The sequence below is a fragment of the Rhinolophus sinicus genome, linkage group LG06 (assembly GCF_036562045.2).
Source record: "Rhinolophus sinicus isolate RSC01 linkage group LG06, ASM3656204v1, whole genome shotgun sequence".
Classification (NCBI taxonomy): Eukaryota; Metazoa; Chordata; class Mammalia; order Chiroptera; family Rhinolophidae; genus Rhinolophus; species Rhinolophus sinicus.
This window is the reverse complement of record NC_133756.1, coordinates 21397119-21420858: the sequence shown is the minus strand read 5'-3', so window position 1 is coordinate 21420858 and position 23740 is coordinate 21397119. Positions and strand designations below refer to the sequence as shown.

At 41.5% G+C, this 23740-nt stretch overlaps 1 pseudogene; it reads left to right on the top strand.

Annotated features, from left to right (window-relative positions):
* The first annotated feature begins 844 nt into the window (after window positions 1-844).
* LOC109453213 (calreticulin) lies at window positions 845-20401 on the top strand (annotated as a pseudogene).
* Window positions 20402-23740: the final 3339 nt, after the last annotated feature.

Genomic DNA, 23740 nt, shown 5'->3' with positions numbered 1-23740 from the left:
AACTCAGAAATTTTAGGCAAAGAGAACCTCCTGGGGCCCTCCTTCAGGAGTGGTGAGTGCTGTGTTCACTGAAACTTCCTGGCCTGTCTAACACTGAGATCTTGGGAGAGACAAGGGAAGACCATGGAAAGCAAACCCACCCCTGGGCCTCCTGAAGGGTGGTAGTTGATTCATCAGACTTAAGTAACAGGAGATGACAGAGCCAGCTCAGATGAGGGGTTTTCATGGGCAGAGTTAAGGCAATAGCCCTAGATATTGTGTAGTGGGATTTGAGAAATAGCTACTCAGCTCCAGGGAGGAGATGAAATAAAGGCTACCGCCAAGGACTCTTCCATCTCAAGCTGCCAAATTGCCCTGTGACTCTGGGACCATGGTGGGCCCAGGAAGTTGGAGTCAGCAACTCTGAGGCACAAAACCAGAAAGGCATTGAATGCTTAGATGGAGTGCCAGGTCCCAAAAAGAATGCCTCTTTGTCTACATGCCATCTACGCCAAAGCAAAACAAATTTATCAGCATCTCCTTGAAACTGCAAGGGAGAGTCTAAAAAGTTTGAGCAATAATAAAAGGGTAAATGGAGATTGATTGTTCAATGTCATCATTACTAATTCAAGAAGTACAAAATGGTATTGCTAGTCTCTCTACTTGGTGAGCTGATTTTATTATTTTATTTTACTAAACATAAATATGTACAAGGGCTTAGTCCCCTTAACCATATTTTTTCCAACTACTTTTATGAGAATGCCTCATGACTTTCAATCATACATCCCCATGGCAGTTTGCAGAACTTAATTCTCGTAGAGGAGGGCGGGATGGAACATTAACGTGTAAGTGGCTCAACTAACACATGGAGTGCACAAGTGGTGGGATTCAGGTATCAGGGAGGGAGGAAGACTTCAGGAATATTGGAGTTAACACCTGGTATTCCCTTACTGTTCCATTCAGTCTTGGTCAGTCTTAGCTGCATCTTTTTGTCTCTAAGAAAACACAAATAACTTCTACATGTTGATTTTTTTCTTCTTTACCTCATAGATGGATGGAAAAAATGATGGGTGGAATCTAAACATAGGCCAGATTATGCTAAATTTCAGCTCACTGCAGGAAAGTTTTATAGAGACAAAGAAAAGGATAAAGGTAAGTTAATGGAATTCAGGAATGTATTAATTGACTAGAAAATTTTTGGCCTTTATACAGTTGTTTTAATCCATGATTACCAATTCACTTTTCTTTCTTAGAATTAAAAACAAAAGTAGTGAATGGAGAATGGACTCCACAAAAATAATAATGTCCATTTATTGATACAGGTATTTAAAGCTAAACCCTTAGAAGTATTATCCCCATTCACGTGCCTAACAACTTCATGAGATGGTTACTGTTCTGTTCTCAGTTTTGCAGAGTTGCCTCAGAGACTCGGGGTAATTTGCCCAAGGGTGTATACACAGCTGGCAAAGGCAGAGCTGAGACCTGATTCCCGGTCTGACTCCAGGACGATGTTCATTACCTCTGGACTATATTGCTTTCCCCAACCCTAGGATTTTTTATGTAACACTGTAATTGAAAATGGAAAAAGCACTGTATAACCTCCAAACGTTGCTTTCCCCTAGAGCAACTTGGTACAATGGAGAGTGGAAGAGACAGACCTAGGGCTAACTCCTAGGACTTGCTAGTTGCAGCATTTGGGCAAGTCTTTTCACTTCTCTGAGCCTTGATACTAAATGGAGATAATTATCATTACCTGCCATGCTCCTTAGACAGGGCTGCTATAAGAGCCAAATGACACTATGATGGAAGGGGAAGCTCTGAGGGCTAGATCTGCAGGCAAGAGGCTTTTTGTCTGAGAAAGCTTTTGTCCTATAAATAGATTTCATTGATCGTCCCCTAGAGTGATTTCCCATCTTCTCTCTTCTGCCTACTGTTATGAATCTCATTTTCATATTTATTAAAGTGGAGAATTACGAACTGGCCTGAGCATTTCAAATCTCATTTAAATCCACGCTGGAAAATTGTTTCCAGAGGAGAGAGAATTGGAGACTGCGTAACCCATGGGACGCCCACTTCTTAGTGGCTCTGAAGGCAGTCTGCATAGCCACCCATCTCCTCTCAGCTTGAGTTCTTGGTTGTTGCTTCTCACATCTCCTCCCACTCAGATTCATTAGGTTCCCCCTGGTTGTCTAGGAGGGCTCTTGGGAACACGTGGGGCTCAGAGAGAGAGGGGACTACATTAGGCTACATAGCAAGGTTTGGTAGAGCAGAGATTCAAAGCTTGGTCTTCTGCTTACTCATTCAGCGCTCTTTCCTTTGTGCCTACTCCCTCCTCCACAGAAGTATTTTCTGGCTACTCTAGCCTCATTAGAGGTCTTTGGGGAAGTAAGCATGCACTTTAAAATACAGACAGCTCCGAACACAATATCAGACGTGAAAATGCTTAGCCAGAGTCTGGTGTGCAATAAATGCTTTGAATCAGGACTTGTAATCCTTCTGTGCAATTTAACACGTATTTATTGAGCATTTCTTCTATGCCTGGCCTTGCCTTTAATGCTGTGAATATAAAGATGCTCCTGCTCTTCAGGAGCTTAAAACTCATTCAAAGAGACAGAAATAAACCTCGTTGCAACTCAGGGAAGTACAGAGAGCTGTGGGACCATGAAGGAAGGACCCTCACTGAGCACGCATAATGATAGGCCCTTGCATTTTATGATAGTTTACAAAGTGCTTCTCACATCTCTTACCCGTTTGACTTTCACAGGAAACTGTGAAGTAGGAATAATTATCCACATTTTGTTCATGAGGAAACTGAGGCTCAGAGAGTTAAAGTGACAGTCAGTCAGAGTCATAACCAGTTAGCATGGAATTATGGAAAGACCCCTGACCTCAAAGTCAGGAGACTTGGCTGATGTGTCTGTCATTCATGATTGCATGATTTTTCTATAAGCAACTTTCCCTCTCTGAGGCTTGGTTTCTTCATCGATAAAGTAATGCAGTTAGACTAGAAAGGTCCTGAGATCTCTTACAGCTCTGGTATTCTCTGGAGGAGGAAGTCAAGTCTTATCATGGGGGCTCTGGGATTCGATAGACTGGTTGTATGACCCTGGACAAGTGAGATAGCCTCAATGACTTCATGATAAAGTGGAGATGTTAGCAGAGCCCACCTCATGGGGTTAGTATGAGGATTAAGTACAGCAATACATACATATGAATGACACATAATGCTTATCAAGAGGAAGTGTCCAATTAATTTGAGCAATGGTTATTATTTGTCCCAAGAGGTAGCACTGGGCCTCTTTCTACCACATCAATTGAACATGGCAGAGCCTGATTCTGGCCACCCAGGGGGCCTCAGAAGAAACAGGTCTTTGTTTTGTAAAGCTGCAAAACCTTATTTAAGTATGTCTTGAAAATTAGAGGCAGTGTGATATAGTGGAAAGAAAGAATCAGACAAGCATGGCTTCAAATCCCGGTTTAGTATCTTACTAGCCACCTCCCCTCCCTATGACTCACATTGCTAATGAGTAAAGTAGAGAGAATACCGATTTTGCAGGGTTTCTATGAGTCTTGAATAAGATAATGTGTGTAAACTATTCAGCACAGCACCTGGCGCACAGTAAGTGTGTAAGAAAGTACCAGAGATTGGAGAGACTAAGTGCTGGGTCCCTCTGTCTGCTCTGGGTATATACTCATAAGCCTAAAGAGTCTGTGCTCTCTGCTCCCAGGTCTCCAGACCAGTGAAGATGCTAAATTGTATGCCCTCTCACCCAGGTTGAAGCCATTCAGTAATGAGAATGAGACCTTGGTGGTTCAGTTTTCAGTAAAACACAAGCAAAACGTTGACTGTGGTGGTAAGTATGTGAAATTCTTCCCTGACACCCTGAACCAGGAGGATATACGTTCAGAATCCAAGTACTACATCATGTTTGGTAAACGCTCTGATAGCAGTTGCTATCAGACCCATGAGGTCTTAGTGAGAGCCACCGCAGATGTCAAAAAGGCTCAGGTTGACCTGGAACAGGAAATTTCTAATGGGGTAGCTCCATGCTCCTATGTTGTAGGACTCTTCAAAGACCTGAGAAAAAGCAACTCTAAACCTAAATGTTACTATAAATAGACCAAAGAGGTGGAGAATCCCGTGGTACTAATAAGGCTACAGTACAGAGAGACGTTCTCCAGTTTTCAGAAAAGGAGAAAGCTGTGTAGATATTTTCAAATGTACCTATGACAACAAGTCTTTGTGCTTTGAAGGAAGTTCCCACCCTCAGTGAGAGAGAGGAATAGCAGTTCAGGGATCACCTTGCTCCAGCTTCTGGAATGCGTCCACAGTGTTGCATCTGTAACCTTAATATGTCACTAGGCTTCCTTGGGGCAGTCCAACTCTTACTTAACTCCAGTTTTAATGTGGTTGCTATTAAAAAACTGACAAACAACAACTAATCCAACTCCCAAAGCACTGATGAAGAATGTGGATTTTACTAAATGTTTTTGTATAGAGCCAGAGGAAAGGGTTACACTACATGTCACAGCAAAATATCCTTAAAATTCTCTCTAAACATTTCTTTCTTTTCCTAGGGAGCTTTAGAACTCTCTTCAAGCCCATGTCAAAATCCTTCTCTTCAGCCTCCTTGCCCTTTTCCCGCCTGCATCTCTTCTCCCCCAACTTTTTCTTTCTTTCTTTCTTTCTTTCTTTCTTTCTTTCTTTCTTTCTTTCTTTCTTTCTTTCTATCTTTCAATCTTTTTCATATGTAGAGCAACATAGCACTCTGGGTGTCTAAAACGTGTGTCTCTGCCCTCTCTATTTTCTTCAGAACCCATCCATCTAACAATGAGTTTATACAGAGATACATGGTAGTTGTAGTGGAGAAATTGGAAGTAATTTTTAAATGTGATTTTTATTTTCTTTTCATGTGACTATTATTTATTCAATGCTCAAACAACCCAACAGGTTTGGGCTGTTATCTCCACTTTGCAGATGGGAAAATAGAGGTAAGAGATTTTGCCCAAGGTGAATAAGAGGGAAGCCAGAATTTAAACCCAGTCTGTCTGGCTTTAAAGCTTGTGCCTTTTCTATTCTACCCTTTTGCCTTCTGTTTGGTGGGGACACAGGCATATGAATAATTTTTTTTAAAGGCAGAAGGAAAGGCATACTTTTCAAAAGGTGTTGGTGAGATGCTATGAAATCACAAAAGATGGCATGACTCATCTCAGCTGGAGGCTTTTGGGAGAAGATATTAATTGTTCTTTGAAGAATGAGTTAGATTGTAATAAGCACAGAAGGAGATTGAGGAAATGTTATGAAGGCAGAGAAAACAGTGTGCAAAACTCAGAGGCATGAAATTCAAAGACAAGCAGAAAAACAGTGAGACCAGCATGGCTAGAGTGGGGTGTGTGTGTGTGTGTGTGTGTGTGTGTGTGTGTGTAGGATAATCAGAGAGCAATAACATGGGAGGTGAGGTTGAAAAACTAGGTTAAAACCTATTCTTGGACCTCTGTCAGGTTAAGTTCTCTAGGCTCAGAGCCACAGATGGAAAGTTCCCTCTAAAAGTTTTCACAAAGCAGAAAGAGCCTCAGGCTGTTTTTAGGAAAGCTTGAGTTTAAATCCCAGCCATGCTACTTATGAGCTGTTTGATCTTGGGCAAGTTGCTTAACTTTACTGAACCATCATTTTCCCAGTTAAAAGTAGAGATAGTAATACTTACTTGTGATAGTTCAAAGACAAAGTACCTGGCACAGGAGGGGCTTCCATTTGGGTTTGGTCAATGGGAGTACTGGCAGGAGATCAGAGAGGGGAGAGTTATGTCCCTCAACTGAAAGTCACAGCTTCTGTCCTGGCTGCCCTCTCCACAGGACTCCTTCCTCTGGGCTCTGGTAACTACTCCTTCTTGCCCCTTCAGGCTTAAGGGTAGGAATAGCTCCACAATTGCTAGCCCAGAGCACAGGGCTATTCCTCATGTTTTCTCAATGTCCTGCCCCCATCTTTGTAAATAGGCTCTTTATTAAATTCCCTTCAAACAGTCTTAAATTTGAGTGTGCTATTTCCTATTGGAACCCCAATTAATACACAGGCTATGTCTGTCTTGGTCTCAGCCCAGGCAAACTGCGTAAAAGTGGTGTAAAAATCATGCACGGGGGTTTAATTTCCAGGCCCTGACATCTGTGGCTTTGGCAACAACAAAGTACAGGTCACCCTTCATTACCAAGGAAAATATCATGAGAACAACAAGACCATCAAGTGCAGGGTGAGTGTGTAGGCTGGCCTCCGCCTAGGGGGAAAGGATAACCCTTTTAATTTAATATGTTCTCTCGTTTAATCCTCATGAACTTCCTATAAATTACATACTATCATCTCCATTTTACAGATTATAAAATAGACCTAGAAAAATGCTGTAAATTACAGGAGATCACATAGGAACAGTTGATCCCAAAATCTAGGAAGACATATAAGGCCTTCACTTGGAACAATGCTTGGCATAGCTCAGTTCCCACTGCTAGATATTGGAAGGAATGGTGCAGATGGGGAATGCTGGGCTTAAAAATTGGGCGTGGATTTATCTTAGTAATGTCAGGATAGAGAGACTTAGGTTGCCTGGAGGATAACAGCTGGATTTCATCAGCAACTCAATAGGCATTTACCAAATGCCAACTCTGTGCTGGGCCTTGGGCTGGGAATAGAGTGAGCCAGAGATGGCCCCTAACTTCACAGAACTCACAGTCCAGTGAAGGAAAGAGTCAAGCAAAGGAGAGTGACCACCTACTATGATCAGAGTCTGTGCAAGCACAGAGGAGACCCCGCCACACAATCTGGAGACAGGAAATGCTTCCTAGAGGATGTTTCCCTATGCTGAGGTTTGAAAGATGAACATGAACTGGTCTTGTGAAGCAGTGTGACAATTTTAGGTAGGATTGAATACCTGGAAGAGGTAATCATGTGAGAAAAGTCAAGAAGACTTGAGAAAGAGTGGCACTGCAAGGAGTTTGGTACAGCTAGAGTGCAGGGGAGAGGCAGGAACTAAGTCTAGAGAAGCCCAGAGGGCCTGGGTCATTGGAGATGTTGTGCTTAAGCTCAAGGCCTTCCCCTAGGATGACTGTTCAGGGGTTGTACCTTCTTGCTCTTCTCTTTCCATAGAGGCTCCCTGAGGTCCTCCTCCAGGCTAGGCCTTATGCTGGAAGCCACAGACACAACAGATGAAGCAGACATGGCCATGGAGAAGCTCACAGTCTAGTGGGACAGACAGAAAAACAGACAAGATCAGAGAATGACCGGAGCTATGATATAGAGGATGATGGGAGATAGGGGAGACCAAACTGGTGTGTTCTTATGAGAATGAGACCCACAGTCTCTATTGGGTTAACCAGAGAAATGGGATGAGGGATGTGGTGAAGTGTGAATATGTGGGGGGTGGCATTCAGGAACTCAGAGTCTGTTTGAGGTGGTGCATTTGATGCTTGAGATCTAAAGATGTCCAACGTGGAACTAAAATATTCCTCATTCCCTTTCTAGATCAATAAAGACACCCATACCCTCTGATCATTTGCCCCAAAGCTACATATACCGATAATAAGTCAATAACAAGCAAGTAGCCACTGGGGATCGGGAAGGTAGCTGGAACGTCCTGCCTCCCAGGAAGATCAAGAACCCCTGTGCCCGAAAACCAAGGACACGGGATGAATGTCTGCAAATAGAAGATCCTGAAGATAGTAAACGTGAGGTCAGAAGGTGTTTGGCCGGGACGCAGTCGGGGATTCAGGTGTGGGGATGGGAGAAGGAGGCTGGGAACAATGGAGCAGATATTAGGGGCATCAATCCCTCAGGGAGGCGTCCAGCTAAATACTGGTACCCAAAGAGGCATGGAAAGAAGAGGGAAGCAACTCACATTTGTTGAGTGTCTACTGATCCTTCTGGCAGCTTCCATGAGCAGTGTGTGACGATCTCTATATAAGGAAACATGCTTAGAAAATGAAGTGACTTGTTCAAGCACACATACATTAGGATCTGGATCTCTTTTTGACAAAAAAACTGTTGACAGGGAGATTGTGTGAAATCTATTCATTGATTCATTAACATTTACTGGAAAGCTGTACTGGATATAGCTATAAATAGGACATTGCAGTGATTGAGAATCCTCCTGGGATTCAGAATCTAGTGGGCGATGCAGATAAGTACACAGATGAATGTCACACTGTGTAATTAGTACTGAGAGTCAGAGATGTGAAATCCTTTGGGAGCCCAAAAGAGGCTTCTAATCCAGCTTGAGTTGGGGTGCAGGTGGTGGTCTGGGAAGGAGGCAATCCTTGAGTGATTGGGTTAAACTTGGGGTTGGAAACGTAGACTGGGGTCAGACAGATATGGGTTTGAATCTGAGCTCCACCATTTACAAACTGTGAGACCTCAACCTAGTAACAGTTAGACCTAGGGCAAGAAACACAATTGCTGGGAAAGTCAATTTCACAAACAGGGATTATTATAATACCTATGTGCAAAGGTTGTTGTGAAAATTGAATGAGCTATTTATACATAATATAGTGCCTGGTATATAATAAGTCCTTAATATACAGCGTTTAAATGTTAATAATGTACTGAATTTCAAACAGTGAATTCATTAGAGCAAGGGAAGTTGGAAATCGGGTTGGAGTGAAGACATTCCAGCCCCAGGGAACAGCAGTAGCAAAGGCTCAACAGTTAGGTGGAAAGTAACATGGTTGTGTGAAGACCTGAAAGCAGCAGTTTAGTATTTTGGGAGCGTAAAGTTCAAGGTGGAGAGCAGTGGGAGATCAGGGTAGAACCAGGTCATGAAGGACCTCACCTGCTACATGGCAACTGTACGGTCAGAGTGGAGTCAGCCTTGGTGGAGGAGATGCTTCTGGGTCAGCAAGGGACCCAGCAGCTGGAACACAGTCCATAAGGAGAAGCCTGCAGACAGGCAGGCAGTCACCCGGCCATGTGTGGAAGATTCAGCAAAGAGCTCCAATCCCAGGGGGAGGGAGGTGTGGTCAGGGAATTCGGGCAGACAACCAGGTGAAGTGCCTGGGCCTTTAGCACCAAGGGAAAATTAAGGGCTAAATTTTTTCCAGGCCCAGCAGGCAGCTCAGGGCACAAGACTAACCTCCTGGTGAGGACCCTGCACCTGATGTGGCTCAGGTTTGGCTCAAGGCCTAGGAAAAAGGCTGCAGGACTCTGCTCCCTGCTGAGTGAACCTGGAGAAGATGGAAACTAGTTAGGTAGGCGGGGTTCTATCAAGACAATAGCCTCCAGGATAGGCTGCTGACTGTCTCAGGAATCACAAACAGCTGAAACAGCCCAGGAAACTGAACTTTCCCAGTCATAGGTGCTGAATGACTGTGATTCTAGCAGGCTGGGCATCCGAGCCCTCCATCAGTCTGAGCAAATGGTCAGCACCTGGATGAACTGCCAGGTAGACAGAGCAAAATTGTGGAGGCTCCACAACAGAGGAAAAATGAAAGTTGGGGTAGGCTGTTTGTGACTGTCTTGGGAAATAGAAAGGACCTGGGGTACAAGGGAGGACAGGTCCAGGTCTGGGAGCATGCTGGGGTACAAGGCAGGTAATCAAGAGAGGAAGAGGGACCCAGGCAGGAAGACCTATTCTGACAATAGGGGCACATAACTGGAGGAGGAGGAGGAGGGACGTCAGAAACAAGGGAAAGTTCTTTCTTATTTGAGCTTAAAGTACTCAAGGTCAGCGTGATAATGAACTTGAGGATAGGTTGGAGTCGTTGAAAGGCTTTTTCCCTCCTGTATTGGGCTTGTTTGCAGAGTTCTGAACTGGGTTTTCATAGGGTGAGGACAGGAGGGTGGCAGGGGTAGGGGGCCAGGTCCAGCCTGACTGTACTCTAGATCCCATCTGTCTCATAGAGAAACATTTTGTTTCAGGACTGGGAGGACTTTGAATACATGCCAGGCCCAGATGCCAAGAAGCCAGATGACCGAAATGAGGTGATAGATGGGGTGTGGGAAGGGCCCTTGATACCAAACCTGACGTATAAAGTGAGGGGACTCTCTCCTTCCAATAGATGTGAGAAATAAGACAGAACAGATGTAAGTTTTAACTTGCAAAACAGAAACTCTGAGATCCTGTGGTCACCTCCCCACCCCTGCCCCCGCCCCCGCCCCCGCCCCCAGTACGACTATATAGCCTAATCTAGGCCCTGTTTTCAGGGTTGTGCCTGCCTGGGAGAGGGGGTGGACTGGGAAAGGTCAACCCTGGGAAGCAGAGGTGCAGGCAACCTTAGGCGAAGGGGTTGTCTAGGGTGGTGGAAAGCAGCCAAAAATACATGGTCAAAACAGGAAATGGTCTGGGGCCAGAAACTGGAAGTCTCAGAAATTGTCCAGAAAGGGAAAGCACAGCACATGAATGAGCCAAAAGTGTTGGAGCTGGGGAAGGACTAACTACTTTTTAAGGCCTAACTCCTGACCTCACGTCAGAAGCAGTGGGAACTAAAGGAATCAGCTGTCAAATGGTCCAGAGATAAAACTGAATGAAGCAAGCGTGATTATATTTGGGCAGTTTCCTCTGCTACACACCAGGAAGAGAATGGCTCCAAGTGCCAGAGTCCTTCGATGGTGTTCCCTGTGAAGCTACATTTTCTTAACTTCATGAACAAACTTACGCAGAGAGATGGGACCAAGCTCAGAATTGGTCTCTGCCACCTTGTTTGGCTCCCTCTGGATAAAAAGGGGAACTTGGAAAAGTCTTGTGCATTAACTCAAAGAAAGAGGAAAAAGTTCCAGAACTCCTGCTCTGAGTCCTTGCGCCTAAGTAAATACACAACTGTCTTTATAAATTGATTGGTCTTTCTGATTGCATGAGAAGAATGGAAAAACACTAATGCTGTGTTCACTCTTTGGTTCTTTGCTTAGGGACAATGGAAACCTCGGATCATTGACAATCCCAATTACCAGGGGGAGTGGATTCATCCAGGAATAGACAACCCTAAATATAAGCCGGACCCCACCATTTGTCGCTATTATAACATCAATGTTCTCAGCTCTCTGGGCTCGGAGCCACTGAGCAACAGTCCCAGTAAAGTTTCCACAAAGTGGAAAGACCTCCAGGCTGGAAATCACAAACCTTGAATGAGTCTTGATCGTTCTAAGCCTCAAACTGCTTATCTTTAAGATGGGGCTAATTATATTCATCCTAATAATTATAATAGCTAACATTTATTGAATCACTATCATGTACAAAGTACGATATTAGAGACTTTGCAAGTGCCATTTAATTCTCACTGTGAAATCTCCTACTTCTAAACGTGAAAACTGAGGTTTAGAAAAGTTAAGTAATTTGCCTGAAGACATATCTGCTAAGCAGGAAGCCTGGGATCTGAGTGTAGGCCTTTCTGAGGCTAGATTCAGGGGCCTGATACTTCACATTGCTGTGCTGATCCTACGTGATTCTTGGGGGTGGTTCTGGGGATAGAAGTGAACTAGAGATGTCATAAAACTTTGAAATATAAAAATCCCTAGATAGAGGTTGAGAATGATTATCCCAGGCATGAGGACAAGCCCTGACCTGGCCTCCCTGTCTTTGCCAGTCATCTTCCCTGGCTCTGATTGGACAGGAAAGAGGAGGGCTCAGATACCCAGAACTTCATCTATCTCTCTCTTCCCTGAGACCTGTTATTTTGAAGATGGGGAGGATTCTTCCCCAAATCAGGAGAAAAGAGAGCACCTCAAGCACCTGCCCCAGAATGAGGCCCCTTAGAAACTGCAACCTACGCAGTCTTGGAATTCCCTTGCTGAGGAAGTAAATCACTTTTGTTAAACACTGGCCTGGGATCAGTGCTTTACTTATATGTCATCCTTTAATTCTCACAATTCTGTAAAGTAAGTGTCATTATCCCTTATTTGTACCCCATTTTACACTTGAGAGAATTGAAACTCAGAAATGTCAAGTGACGTTCCCAAGAATACACAACTAGTGCATGGTAGAAACAGGATTCAAACAAAGGTCTGTCAGCCTCTAAAGTCCTTGCTTTATTGACTACACCCACTATATGACAGAGCCTCTAGAAAGCACAGCCTTTTGTCTTTGGGTATATCCTAGAAGGTCCCATGGCCAGAGAAATCCCCTATTTGAAGCTCTCTTGGTTTATTCATTTTCCATTTTATTTATTTCTACTTTGTTGCTTTCCTGGCTCAGTGAGACCATCATACTGTGGAAGTGCAAGGAGATGGTAAATTACAACATGCACAATAGGGAATCAGGAGGGAAGGAAGAAAGTAGGGAGGGAGGAAGAGAGGGAGGGAGGGAAGGAGGGAGGGAGGAAGGGAGACATTATATCCTACTTTCTTATCTGAAGAATGTCGATGCAGTTTGCACAAGTATCCATTGTTATCTTTTTTGTTGTTGTTGTCCCTTCTTAATAAATAATAGGAACGTTCTACATCTTGTAAAAATATGTGGTCATATTAATATACCTAATCTGACTGTTTCCTTAAGATGCATTGTTTTTTTTCCACTGAAAACATTAAATAACACATTTTAAACTGTATCTTTGTCCATCTACAAAATATATATATATATATATATATATATATATATATATATATTTTTTTTTTTTAGATTTTATTGGGGAAGGGAATAGGACTTTATTGGGGAACAGTGTGTATGTACTTCCAGGACTTTTTTCCAAGTCAAGTTGTCCTTTCAATCTTAGTTGTGGAGGGTGCCGTTCAGCTTCAAGTTGTTGTCCTTTCGGTCTTAGTTGTGGAGGGCGCAGCTCAGCTCCAGGTCCAGTTGCCGTGGCTAATTGCAGGGGGCGCAGCCCATCATCCCTTGCAGGAGTTGAACCCACAACCTTGTGGTTGAGAGGACGCGCTCCAACCAACTGAGCCATCCAGGAGCTCAGCAGCAGCTCAGCTCAAGGTGCCGTGTGCAATCTTAGTTGCAGGGGGCGGAGCCCACCATCCCTTGCGGGAGTCGAGGGATTGAACTGGCAACCTTGTGGTTGAGAGCCCACTGGCCCATGTGGGAATAGAACAGGCAGTCTTTGGAGTTGGGAGCATGGAGCTCCAACCATCTGAGCCACTGGGCCGACCCCCATCTACAAAATTTTAAAATTATTTGACACTAATTGCTCTGAGTTCTATCAACCTCTCTAAGCAGGCATACCTTTCTATTTGAGAATTTAAATCATGCGGAAGGAATGCTTCTCAAACTTTATCACAAATCTGAATCACAAGGGATCTTATTAAAATGCAGATTCTGATCCAGCAGGTCTGGGATGAAGCCTGAGCAACTACATTACTAAAACTCCAGCATTATCTCTTAACCTTTTGTTTTTTTCTGGTGACGCAGTTCTGCACAATGCTGACATCCCCTTTACGGGCTTCCTTTTCTTTTATGTTCTAACTGGGTCTGGCTTTCATAGGTCCTATCTGCCCCACCCACTCAGCCCACCCAGCACACCCAGTTTACCACAAGGTCCCTGCGCCATGTTGGAAAATCCTAGTAACTGAGGGCCACATGGAGATGGGCAGAATTCCCTTAGCTGTCCTGCCCCAATCCAGGTTTCCAGCCTTCAAATACTCTGTAAGACCAGTTGACCATGTGGTCTGTTCTAACCTAGTAAGCTTGTTAACTTTCCTGTCTAGTCCCTCCCCTCTCCTGCTCTCTGTTCCAAAACTTCATACACAACCCCTTAGATATTTTTTCTTTTTTTTTGCATAGGCAAAAGTGATTGCATTCTTTCATCAGGACAGAGACTGGGAGGAGGGGGCAGCAAACAAAGAAAATTATTTTTCTTACCTTTGGGATTCCTGATGATCTTTGAAGGAATAATGACACAAAATGCAGTGAGTGTAGCCTAGCCATAATGCAAAGCATGTTGACATCCCTGAAGTCATATGATCTGTGTCACAGCCCTGTGAGGCTTTGAGGGTGGGACTTACCACCTCAATGTTATGAACAAGGAAGCTGAAGGCTCAAAAAGGTGACTTGATTTGTCAAGAGGCCACAGCTAATAAGTGCCCAAACCTATACGCTTTCCATTTTATGATCCAAGTGGGACAGCACAGGAAAACAGGAAACTTTCAGTGAATGATCTTTATAGGCTTTACAGTCTAACAAAGCTCTTTTTTGCATGTTCTTTTCTTTTGAGAACTGTATGTTTTATTCCATTTTCCAGCTGGAAGCACGGAGGCACAGAGGATGTGCGTAGACTAAGGTCACTCCCCTGGTAAGTTTTAGGAAGCAGGACTGGCCCTTGTGTCCTGATTTTTAGTTGGAGGTAAAGCTATGAGTTTAGTGTAAGGAGGATGGGGGTTAAGGGGCACCAAAGAAAACAGGGGAGCTTAGGAATGTTTCTCGCTGGAGTAGGGAAAATGGAAGAGCCAACAAATGAGCAGTTCTTTAACCAAGACTGCTGACAGCTCAAAAGCGAAAAAAAAAGTCCCAAAGGTAAAAAAAAAATATATCTTAGAGTTGCACAAAGAATTCTTAAAATTGATTTTAAAAATGGCTCAAAATAATCTCTATTCAAAGTGGCTATTTTGTCATTTATGTTTCTGTTGGAGGCAGGGTTGGTGGGATGATGCAAGCCAAATATTCTTACTTAAAAAAAATAAAACGAAGCAAAACTTTTTTCAATCCCTGGAGGAGGGACATTTGATAGCGCATACTGCAAACTATTTCTTGGCCATATAACTGCTCCCACAGAATTAACTTGCTAATTTATTTAGTACACTGCTAAAGTTAAAACACACAGACACACACACACACACACACACACACACACACACACACACACAGAATGACCATCCTTCTGCTCCTTTGAAACATATCCAGATCCTGAAAATTTATAATAATTATTATATTACCACTTATTGAGTGTTATCTATCAGACACTAAGCTTTACAAACATTTCTAATTCTCATGACAATACTGTAAGGGAGTTGTTTTCAATGCTTTTATTATGAGGGAATAGGCTCAGAGTTGTGTAACTTGCTGAGAGTCATACAGCTAATATGCGGTTGAGTTGGTCTGTCTGACCCTGTGAGTTGTCATCTTTCTCTTCTGTTCCTTTATCATTAAATCAATAAACACTGAAATTGTTATATACCATATATATTAACTCATGGTTTCCTTTCATTGTAAATACTAGATATGTTATTTTAAGAAAATAGAGAAATATGGTAGAGAATCTAAACTCTGCTCATGTCTTGTCAAACCTTTTCTTTTCCCTATGTTCTTTAAGTTTTCCTGATTATATTAAGGAGAGAACCTTAAAAAGGGGACCTGTAAGTGGCATCAGAGGTAGGTGCTGTCAGTCTGAGCTGAGGTAAGAGCAGCAATTGGCAGCCTAGCAGACTGATGAAAATTTCTTCACAGCCCTCTAAAACAGTGGTTAGAGGCTCGCGGAGCATAGAACCTCAGGAAACAATAAATTAGTTTCTTTCTAGAATGGATCAGCCAAAGTGGTACAACATTCTGAATCCTTGTATTGTGAATCACCTTTGTTTTCCTCACTCCACCTTAATTCTTGATTAAAAGCTCCCCTGGCCTGGGAATCTGCATTTAGCAAGGCCCCCAGGAGACTTTTTCAACCTTATGACCTAGTTCTAATAATCCCATTGTTTTTATTTCAACCGGTGAAATCAGGCAGCATCTTTGATAATTTCCTTCTTACAAATGATGAAGAGTTTGCTGAAGAGGTTGGAAATAAGACCTGGGAAATAAGAATAGTAAGATATTCCCCTACCCTGAATTCCAGGTGTCTGACACCTCATTTGTACACCGTTCTTTGCATTTTAAAAGTCAGCCTCGCAATCATTGTTTCATTTTGCTGGGTACATGGCCCAGTGAGTGCTGGGGTGGGGTGGAAGGAGTGAACTCACATTCACTGGACATGGACAACTTTGTACCTGACTCTGTGAGCACTTTCCAAAAGTTATTCCACTTAGCCCTTTAAACAACCCAGCAAAGCAGATATTATTACCATTTTTCAGATGCAGGAATTGAGATTCATAGAGTATATATAAACTGACCAAGGTCAGACACAACCTTTAACTTGTTGAATTAGAACTCACACTCTTTCTGTTTCACTCTCCCTGTTCAAAGTGTAGTGATCTAGAAGGCTGCCACTGAATCCATTTTTGATGAACGACTTGGAGAAAGAAAGAAGGTGTTAGTGCTGTTTACCAGCTCTCCTAGAACTATTTTATGGGTGGAGTGATATTTGGGACAATGGTTTCATGATGGTAACATCCTCCATCCAGACTTCTGGTTCTTCAGGAAAGTCCATTCAAGCAGGTGAGGCCAATGCTGGATTACCCAATGGGCAGACTAAGCTCATGCTTAGAGTGCCAGGAAAACACAAGCATAAAAAAAAATTTTTTTTTGAGAGAACTTCGATACTTAATATTTCCAAAGAAGCAATGAAGAAGTCATCATGGAAAAAATAAAAATTTACTAGACTTTTAAAAACTTTTTAGCCTGGTTTTATTTTGCTTTTACTTTGGAATTATCATCTAATATCATTTTGTTCAGGCAATATTACACACTGGTGAAGAACATGAGTTTTAGATTGCTTAGGTTAAGAGCTAGATTTCTTAGGTTCAAATCCAGGCTCCATCACTTACCAGCTATATGACCTTGGAAAAGTTATTTAACCTCTCTGATTTTCAGCTTCCTCATCTGTAAATTGAGAATGATGATAGCAACTATCTTATAAGTTCTTGGCATATAGTAAGTGCTCAATATATGGTACCTATTGTTATTAAACCATACATTCACTTGACAAATTTTGTTGAGTGCCTGTTCAAAGCACTGTTATATTTGCTGGGGATATATCAGTGAAATAAAGCAGAGAGATTTCTACCCTCGTGAGGCTAACATTTAGTTAAGGGAGCCCAACAAGAAACATATAAAGAAATACATATATATGAGTCAAATGGTGAGATAAATGATGGAGAACAATAAAGCAACAGAGAGGGCTGTGATAATGGGGGTTTTGCGCTTTTATATAGGGGTGGTCGGGGAGCTGTCATTGAACACGTAACATTTAAGAGACCTGGAGGAAGTAAGGAGCAAGCCATGCAGCTATCTGGAGAAGAAAAGCCTTCCAGGTAGTGAGAACAGCAAATGCAAAGTCACTGAAGTAGGAGCATAATTTGCTTGTTCAAGAAAGAGTAAGAAGGCCAGTGTGACTGGAACTGAGTGAGAGAGAGTGAGTAGTTGGGGCCATATCCCTGAGTAAAATGCCATCGGAGCCATTTTTAGTAAAGGAGTGATGTGCACTGGCTCAGAGTTTAAGATATTACTCTGGCTACTGTGGTGCATAAGACTACAACAATAAGCAAAGACTAACAAGGCAGAAGCAGGTGGTAGTGGTGGACATAAGGAGAAATGCTCAGGTTCTAGATCCATTTGAGGGCAAAACTCACAAGAGTGATTAGATATGAAATATGGAATTTAAGATTAGATACAGAATATGAGTGAGAGTAAACAAGAATGGCTCCAAAGTTTTTGACACAAGTGACTAGAAAGATGGAGTTACTGAGATAAGGAAGAAAATGGAGAAGCATATTTGGGGCTGGGGGTAAGGGCAGAAATAAATAACGTAATTGTTCAATGTTAAGTCAGATGATTATTCGAAATCCAAATGTCAAGGAGGCAATTGAATATGAGTCTGGAAAAGAGATATAAATTTGAGAGTCATCAGCCAACAGGTAATACTTAAATTCCCATTTGCTGTATGAATCCCCTAAGGAGTGGGTATATATAGAAAGGAGATTCAAAGATGAGCTTTGGAGCACCCCAATGTTGGTGACTCTGACAAGAGCAGTTTCAGTGGAGAAGTATAGGAAAAAAAATGTGTTCAAGAAAGAATGGAAGAACTAGAGACAGCCAGTATAGACTAGTCTTTTGAGGAGTTTTGCTGTGAAAAGGATAGAGAGAAGGGGGTGGTAGATAAAGAGAAAGGGTCAAGTTTTATATATATATATATATATAAATCTTCCTGCATTCTTGTATTCTACTGGGATGCTTCAATAAAGAGAGAAACAATGTAGCAGAGAAAGAGGAGAATTTCTGGAGCAATGTTCTGGAGACTATGAGAATGGATGAGATCTATTGCTCAAGAAAACAGGTGAGCTTTCCATAAGAGTACAGCTATTTCATCCATAATCACAGGAGCAAAGAATGTCTGCATGAGAATAGATACAAATAGGTGGGTAGATGTGGTGGTGGGAGTATGTTTCAGTTGGATTCTCTGGGAGGCAGCCACCAAGATGGAGTTAGAAATACAGGAGACTTATTTTGGATAATGCCTGGGAAAGATGAAAAGTCTGACACCTGTGAAAGGAGAGGGGAGAAGTAGGAGGATTGGGTAGGAATTGCTGCCTAGTATAGTGTAGCTCTGAGAAAGACTCGCCAGCTCTACAGGGCTCCAGTGGGAAGACTGACTATAGACGAGTACCATTTTGGAAATGGCCAGACACTAGTTCTCCTGCCATATTAAGCCATTGGCTGGGAGCTGCTTTGGAACAGCATGTCCTGGGTTCAAATGTTGCCATGGATCTCCAGGTGCTGCAGCTATAGGCTCTCAGCTCACTGCATTCCTCACAACTGATTGACAAGTTCTTCAAGGGAAATCCAAGCAGAGTACCTCCATGGCTGCCACAAAATAAGTGGAAAATTACTTCTGACTGTGAAATAGGAAGTAAGGCCAACAACTTAGTACGAGATTGGGAGAGATACGGTGGAGATTTGAGGAGGAGAAGAAGGTGAGAAATATTTATCCAAGGAGAAGGAGAGTGAATCAACCACAGAAATATAGTAGGCTTACTGGCTAGCTCTTAAGGGCTCACTTTAGTTTAATAGTAATGAGTTTAAAATGAGAAAAATCAGCTTGGTTTTATTGTTTTCTCTGCTTAGGTGCAGGCCTGGAGAGTTGGATTTAACCAGAGTTGAGAGTTTGCTCAATTAAAGGAAGGAAGGGCAAAGGAACTGAGGATGTTTGCAAGAGATTGATCACACAAAAATAAAGCAAGGGGAAAAGTGATGACATGAGTTGGTTGAGAGCTAATGAAAAGAAGATAGGTTCATGGATTCTTATAGGTCTAGCTGGAGTTCAGGAAATGGTGGAATTGGTGAAGTTGGTGGTCTTTGGTTACCTTTGTTTGGCAAGAGCAGTTTGGGGGGTGGAAACAGATCAGTGAGTAGAGCAATGAGAGGAAAATAATGAAATAGAGAAATTAATGGTAGTCAGTACTTCCCAGGCATAAGAAAATGAAGGCCTGATTGTGAGAGTTTTTTTCCCTTGACAATGTAGGAAACACAACAAGATGTCAAGCATTTGTACCCAGCAGGATTCTAGCAGGCCCAGCCTACTGGGTATGCAGGTTCTCAATCTAACTTTGTCCCCCAAGTCTGCCTAAAAGACCTCTTGGCCCAGATGCTCTAGGTGAGGATGAAGCCCTAGAGGAGTTTGTACTGTGTGTCCTTTTTTAAAGGCCCCTCTGAATAGAAAAACCTATGAAGATTGCTCTAGGGATCAAATTCTGGGGCTTAGATGAACACAGTAAAGAACACAGGGGCCCCATTTCTAACTTGATGCAAGTTCTTACTGATCACAGTTCAAAAGCAAATCCAAAGAGTTCCTTAAAGACTGTGTTCCTGTGATACAGCAGAAAGAGAACCAGACTCAGAGCCAGAAAACCTGGTTTCTAGTTCTGGTTCTATTACTCACTAGCTATATAGCTTGGGCAAGTCATTTAATCAGTCTGGACCTCAGATCCCCCTTGTAATAAGGGAGACTAGTAACTCATACATTGCTGTGAAGAATAAAAATAATGTGTGTAGATTGTCTCACACAGAGCTTTGCAATACTGTTGGCATTCAATCTGTTGAATTTGAAACAATTTTATTTATGAACAAATTACACACACACACACACACAAACACACACACACACTTCTCTCCACCCCACACATACTGAAAATTTTTATGTAAATAAACACCATCCCAGAAATCTTTTAAGAGTGTGGGAAGATGCCAGACATGTCTAAAGTAGGTTAACTTTGTTTATACCATCTGTAAATTATTTTGAAATTCCACATTCTAAACAGGATGTAGAGAAGCAATGCAGAGAACTGTATGAAGAGATGGAAAAAAAAAAAAAAAAAAAACAGGAAGAAGAAGCCAAGAAGAAAAGGGAAAAGGAGGAGGAAAGGGAAGATGACATCTGGGGAATTAAAGAAGAGGGAAGTGAAGAGGATTTTGCTGAGGAACCTGGAAATGACAGGCAGATGAAGGAAGATGATGCTGAAAGAGCGTTTCTGGGTAAAAATGAAGAAATCCTTATTGACCAGAAGGATGAACAGTAACTGGGTAAAATGGTCACACTCAGAGGCAAATGATGTTGCTTACAAGGAGAAATTTTCGTGAGGTTGGCAAAATCTGGGGAGCAAAATTACTTGCCCTTTTTGAATGAACTTTGGATTTGTATTTCTGCCCCATCTCCTTTGCTCTGTACAGCCTTGGGAAGGTCACATAACCTCTTGCAGCTTCTGTTTCCTTGTCAATGGAAAAGGAGTGATAATTCCTATTTCATGAGATTGTTGTAAGGATTACTCATATAAATAGACAGTCAACAAGTAGTAGCTATTACTGCTATCATTATCATGATGTTTATGAAATTAATTGTTGGTAAATAAGCTTCTGTATGAACTTGCTCTTCACTTTCAATTTATCCAGTACATCCAAGAATTTTATTTTGTTTAAATATCTGTATTTCTTAGTATTTACTGAGCAATTCTGAGGGTTTTACGTGTGTTTGATGATGTTTTCTTCTTGCAGATGTATCAAGCACTTAAAAACAAAATCAGACTTTTGAACATAAAGAAAGATACGTTATGAAAGTCCTTTTGCTTCTTCGCTGTTTTGTGCCCTATCAAATTTTTAACTAATTATTACTTGTTTGTAGGTTAGTAGGAGGACACCATTATTATCTTCCTTTTACAGATTCAGAAACTGCTTAGAGTGGGCAAGTAATCTAACCTTCCTGTGCTTCATTTTTCACATTTGTGAAATGGGATTCATAACGGGACCTACTACAAACTCAGCTGTAAGGATTAAATGCTGACTCCTTCCTTCCTTTGTTTTACCAGAAGTGTGCAAAGGACTAATCCCAGTCTAGCTGGTGAGTCAGGCCCATACATAGCTGTCATATGATAACGCAGGTTTACAAATATTGGTCTGGAGTTTAGTAGGTGTTCAATAAATATTAGTTGAAAGAATGAACAAAACTCTGGCTGGTGGTTTCAGGGTAGATTTCATAGAGGAAGTGGCTTTTGAGCCAGATCTTATAGAATGCATAAGAATCTGTCTGATGGAGAAGGGGATGTGTGGACCAAATTTCAGAGTCAAAGAGTAGGGCACCCAGGTGGGTGGTGAGGTCAGGGAGGAGCAGCAAGAATTCTTTCTTCCTTCTTTCCTGTAGGTTGGTGCCTGGTGTAGTTTTGGGGCCTTACAATCTTTGGAATATTCTGGTTTGGGAAATTTGCCTTTGCAGGGGAGGCAAAACTCTACCCTCTTAGGGTCTTTGGCTGGACCTGAGAATTCCATTTGATTAACAGGAGAGAAGCACACCAATTTATTTAAGAAAAGTTTTATGTGTCATAGGAGACCTCGTAAGAGAATAACGACCCAAAGAAGTGGCAAAACCTAAATGCTTTAATACTAGTTTGAACAAAGAGAGGCAATTGTGGGAAATAATTAAAATATACAGGGAGCCAAAGGAAAGATAAGAATTATTGTAACAAGGCCTGTTTGTGCAGAATTCTCCGTGTCAACTTTCCATCCTTGATGATAAGAATGTTTCTTTCCTGAGATATGGAGGGCAGTTCTCACATGGGAGTTTTCTGCTTTCACACAGAAAAGGGGAGATCAGAGTGTCCCTTTTGTATCTGCTGTTTTTCAAGTGCCTTTAGCTGAAAATAATCCTTATGCCAAAGTGGCATTTTTTTGGTGGCGTATTTTGGCGCCCTTCACCTTCATACCTGTTTCTACGAGGTAAGAGTCTTCTCATTGTGAAAAAGAGCAAGGCTTCAGGTGCTGAGTCTGAACATTGTCTTGGAGCTGGAGGGCTGGTGTGGAGGGTGATCTATACTTTAGGGATGCCAGTCTGATAGAAGCATTGTTTACTACCAATGTCTTATCTGATTGGTCAGGCATATGTTCTACCAGTTGTTACATATTTTCAAATATCACCAGATAAAGATACTGATTTTCATGCAGAATAAGTGTTTATTTGAATTTTTAAAGCTTCACTTTTGCTTTTGTTAAATTTTCTTTTGCTTTTATTTTAATGGATTGTACAAACATTATTTCAGAAATTAAGGTAATTTTAACAAGGAAAAAATTCATGAATAGTTCCACCCATTCTGCACACAGACTTTGAAATTTTTTGTGTTTCCTTCCAGGACTTGTCTTTTAAACACCACCATTCTGCCACTCATATGCCTCCAGATGTGTTTGCTTTTTTTTTTTTTTAATTCTGATTATATGTTTAATTTTCAAAAGTAACAGGAGTTCAATGTAAAAAATTTGGAGTCTACAAACATATTAAGAAGAAAATAAACACTTCTCATTGTCTCCAAATTCAGAGACAGCTGTGCAATTATTTATTGTCTTTCCTTTCAGTTTTGCGTTCATTCATTGATTGGTTGATTTGACTTTGGGTTGAGAGGGTTTAATCATATTCCACAGTACATGGCAATTTATCATCTTTGGTGGGTGATGATCATTTTTAAATTTTGTTATTTCTTCTTTTATTCCTTTTCCCTTCCCAAAACAGGCAACTAAATTCTATTTGTAGGTGTTTTTTTGTTTGTATATGTTTTTACAAAATGTGAATTTTTGTTTTGCATAGATGTATTTTTAATTTATGTAAATGGCATAGTGTCTAAATCTCATTTTGTTTCTTCATATTTTTCACTGAGCACTGTTTTGAAAATGCATTCATTTTGCTGTGTATATATTCAATCCATTGCTTCTGATTGCTGTATAATGTTTCATGATATAATATTCAGCATAGGTTAGCTATCCACTCTCCCAGTGACAGACAGTCAGGTTGTCTTTGAGTCCCCACCATCATAAATAATAAGGTAATGAATATTTTAATGCACAACCATTTATGTGCCTGCATAAGAATTTCTTTGGGACACATCCCAGGAGTAGAACTGCAGGCTCATAGACTATGAGTTCTTAATTTGCATAATTTATGTCAGATTGCTTTCCACAATGGCTATACCAATCCATACTCCCATCACCATGCGTAACAGTTCCAGCGCCCCCACAACTCCACCAGCAGGCATTATCAAATTTTTATAGTTTAATAGATGTACAAGATGTTGCTGTTTTGATTAACACTTCTCTGATATTTTTGAGCATCTCTTCATATGCCTTTTGATTTGGGGATTTCCTGTTTCATATTTTTTGCTTATTTTTTTTCTAGAGGTTGCTGCCCTCTTATTTATTTTCAAGAGTTTTGTGTAGTAAGTATTTTAAATATCTTCTCTCATTCTTTCATCAAGTTGCTATGTCCACAGTGTCTTTTGTTGAATAGAAATCCTTATTATTCATTAATATTATTATCTTATAGTCTGTGCTTTTGAAGTTCTGCCTTTCTCTTCTCCTCAGTCACAAAATATAATAGTATCAAATATTTTCCTTTATTTTTCACATTTATATGTCTTTTACCCTGCTAGAGTTCAACCTTGTATGTGATGTAGAAT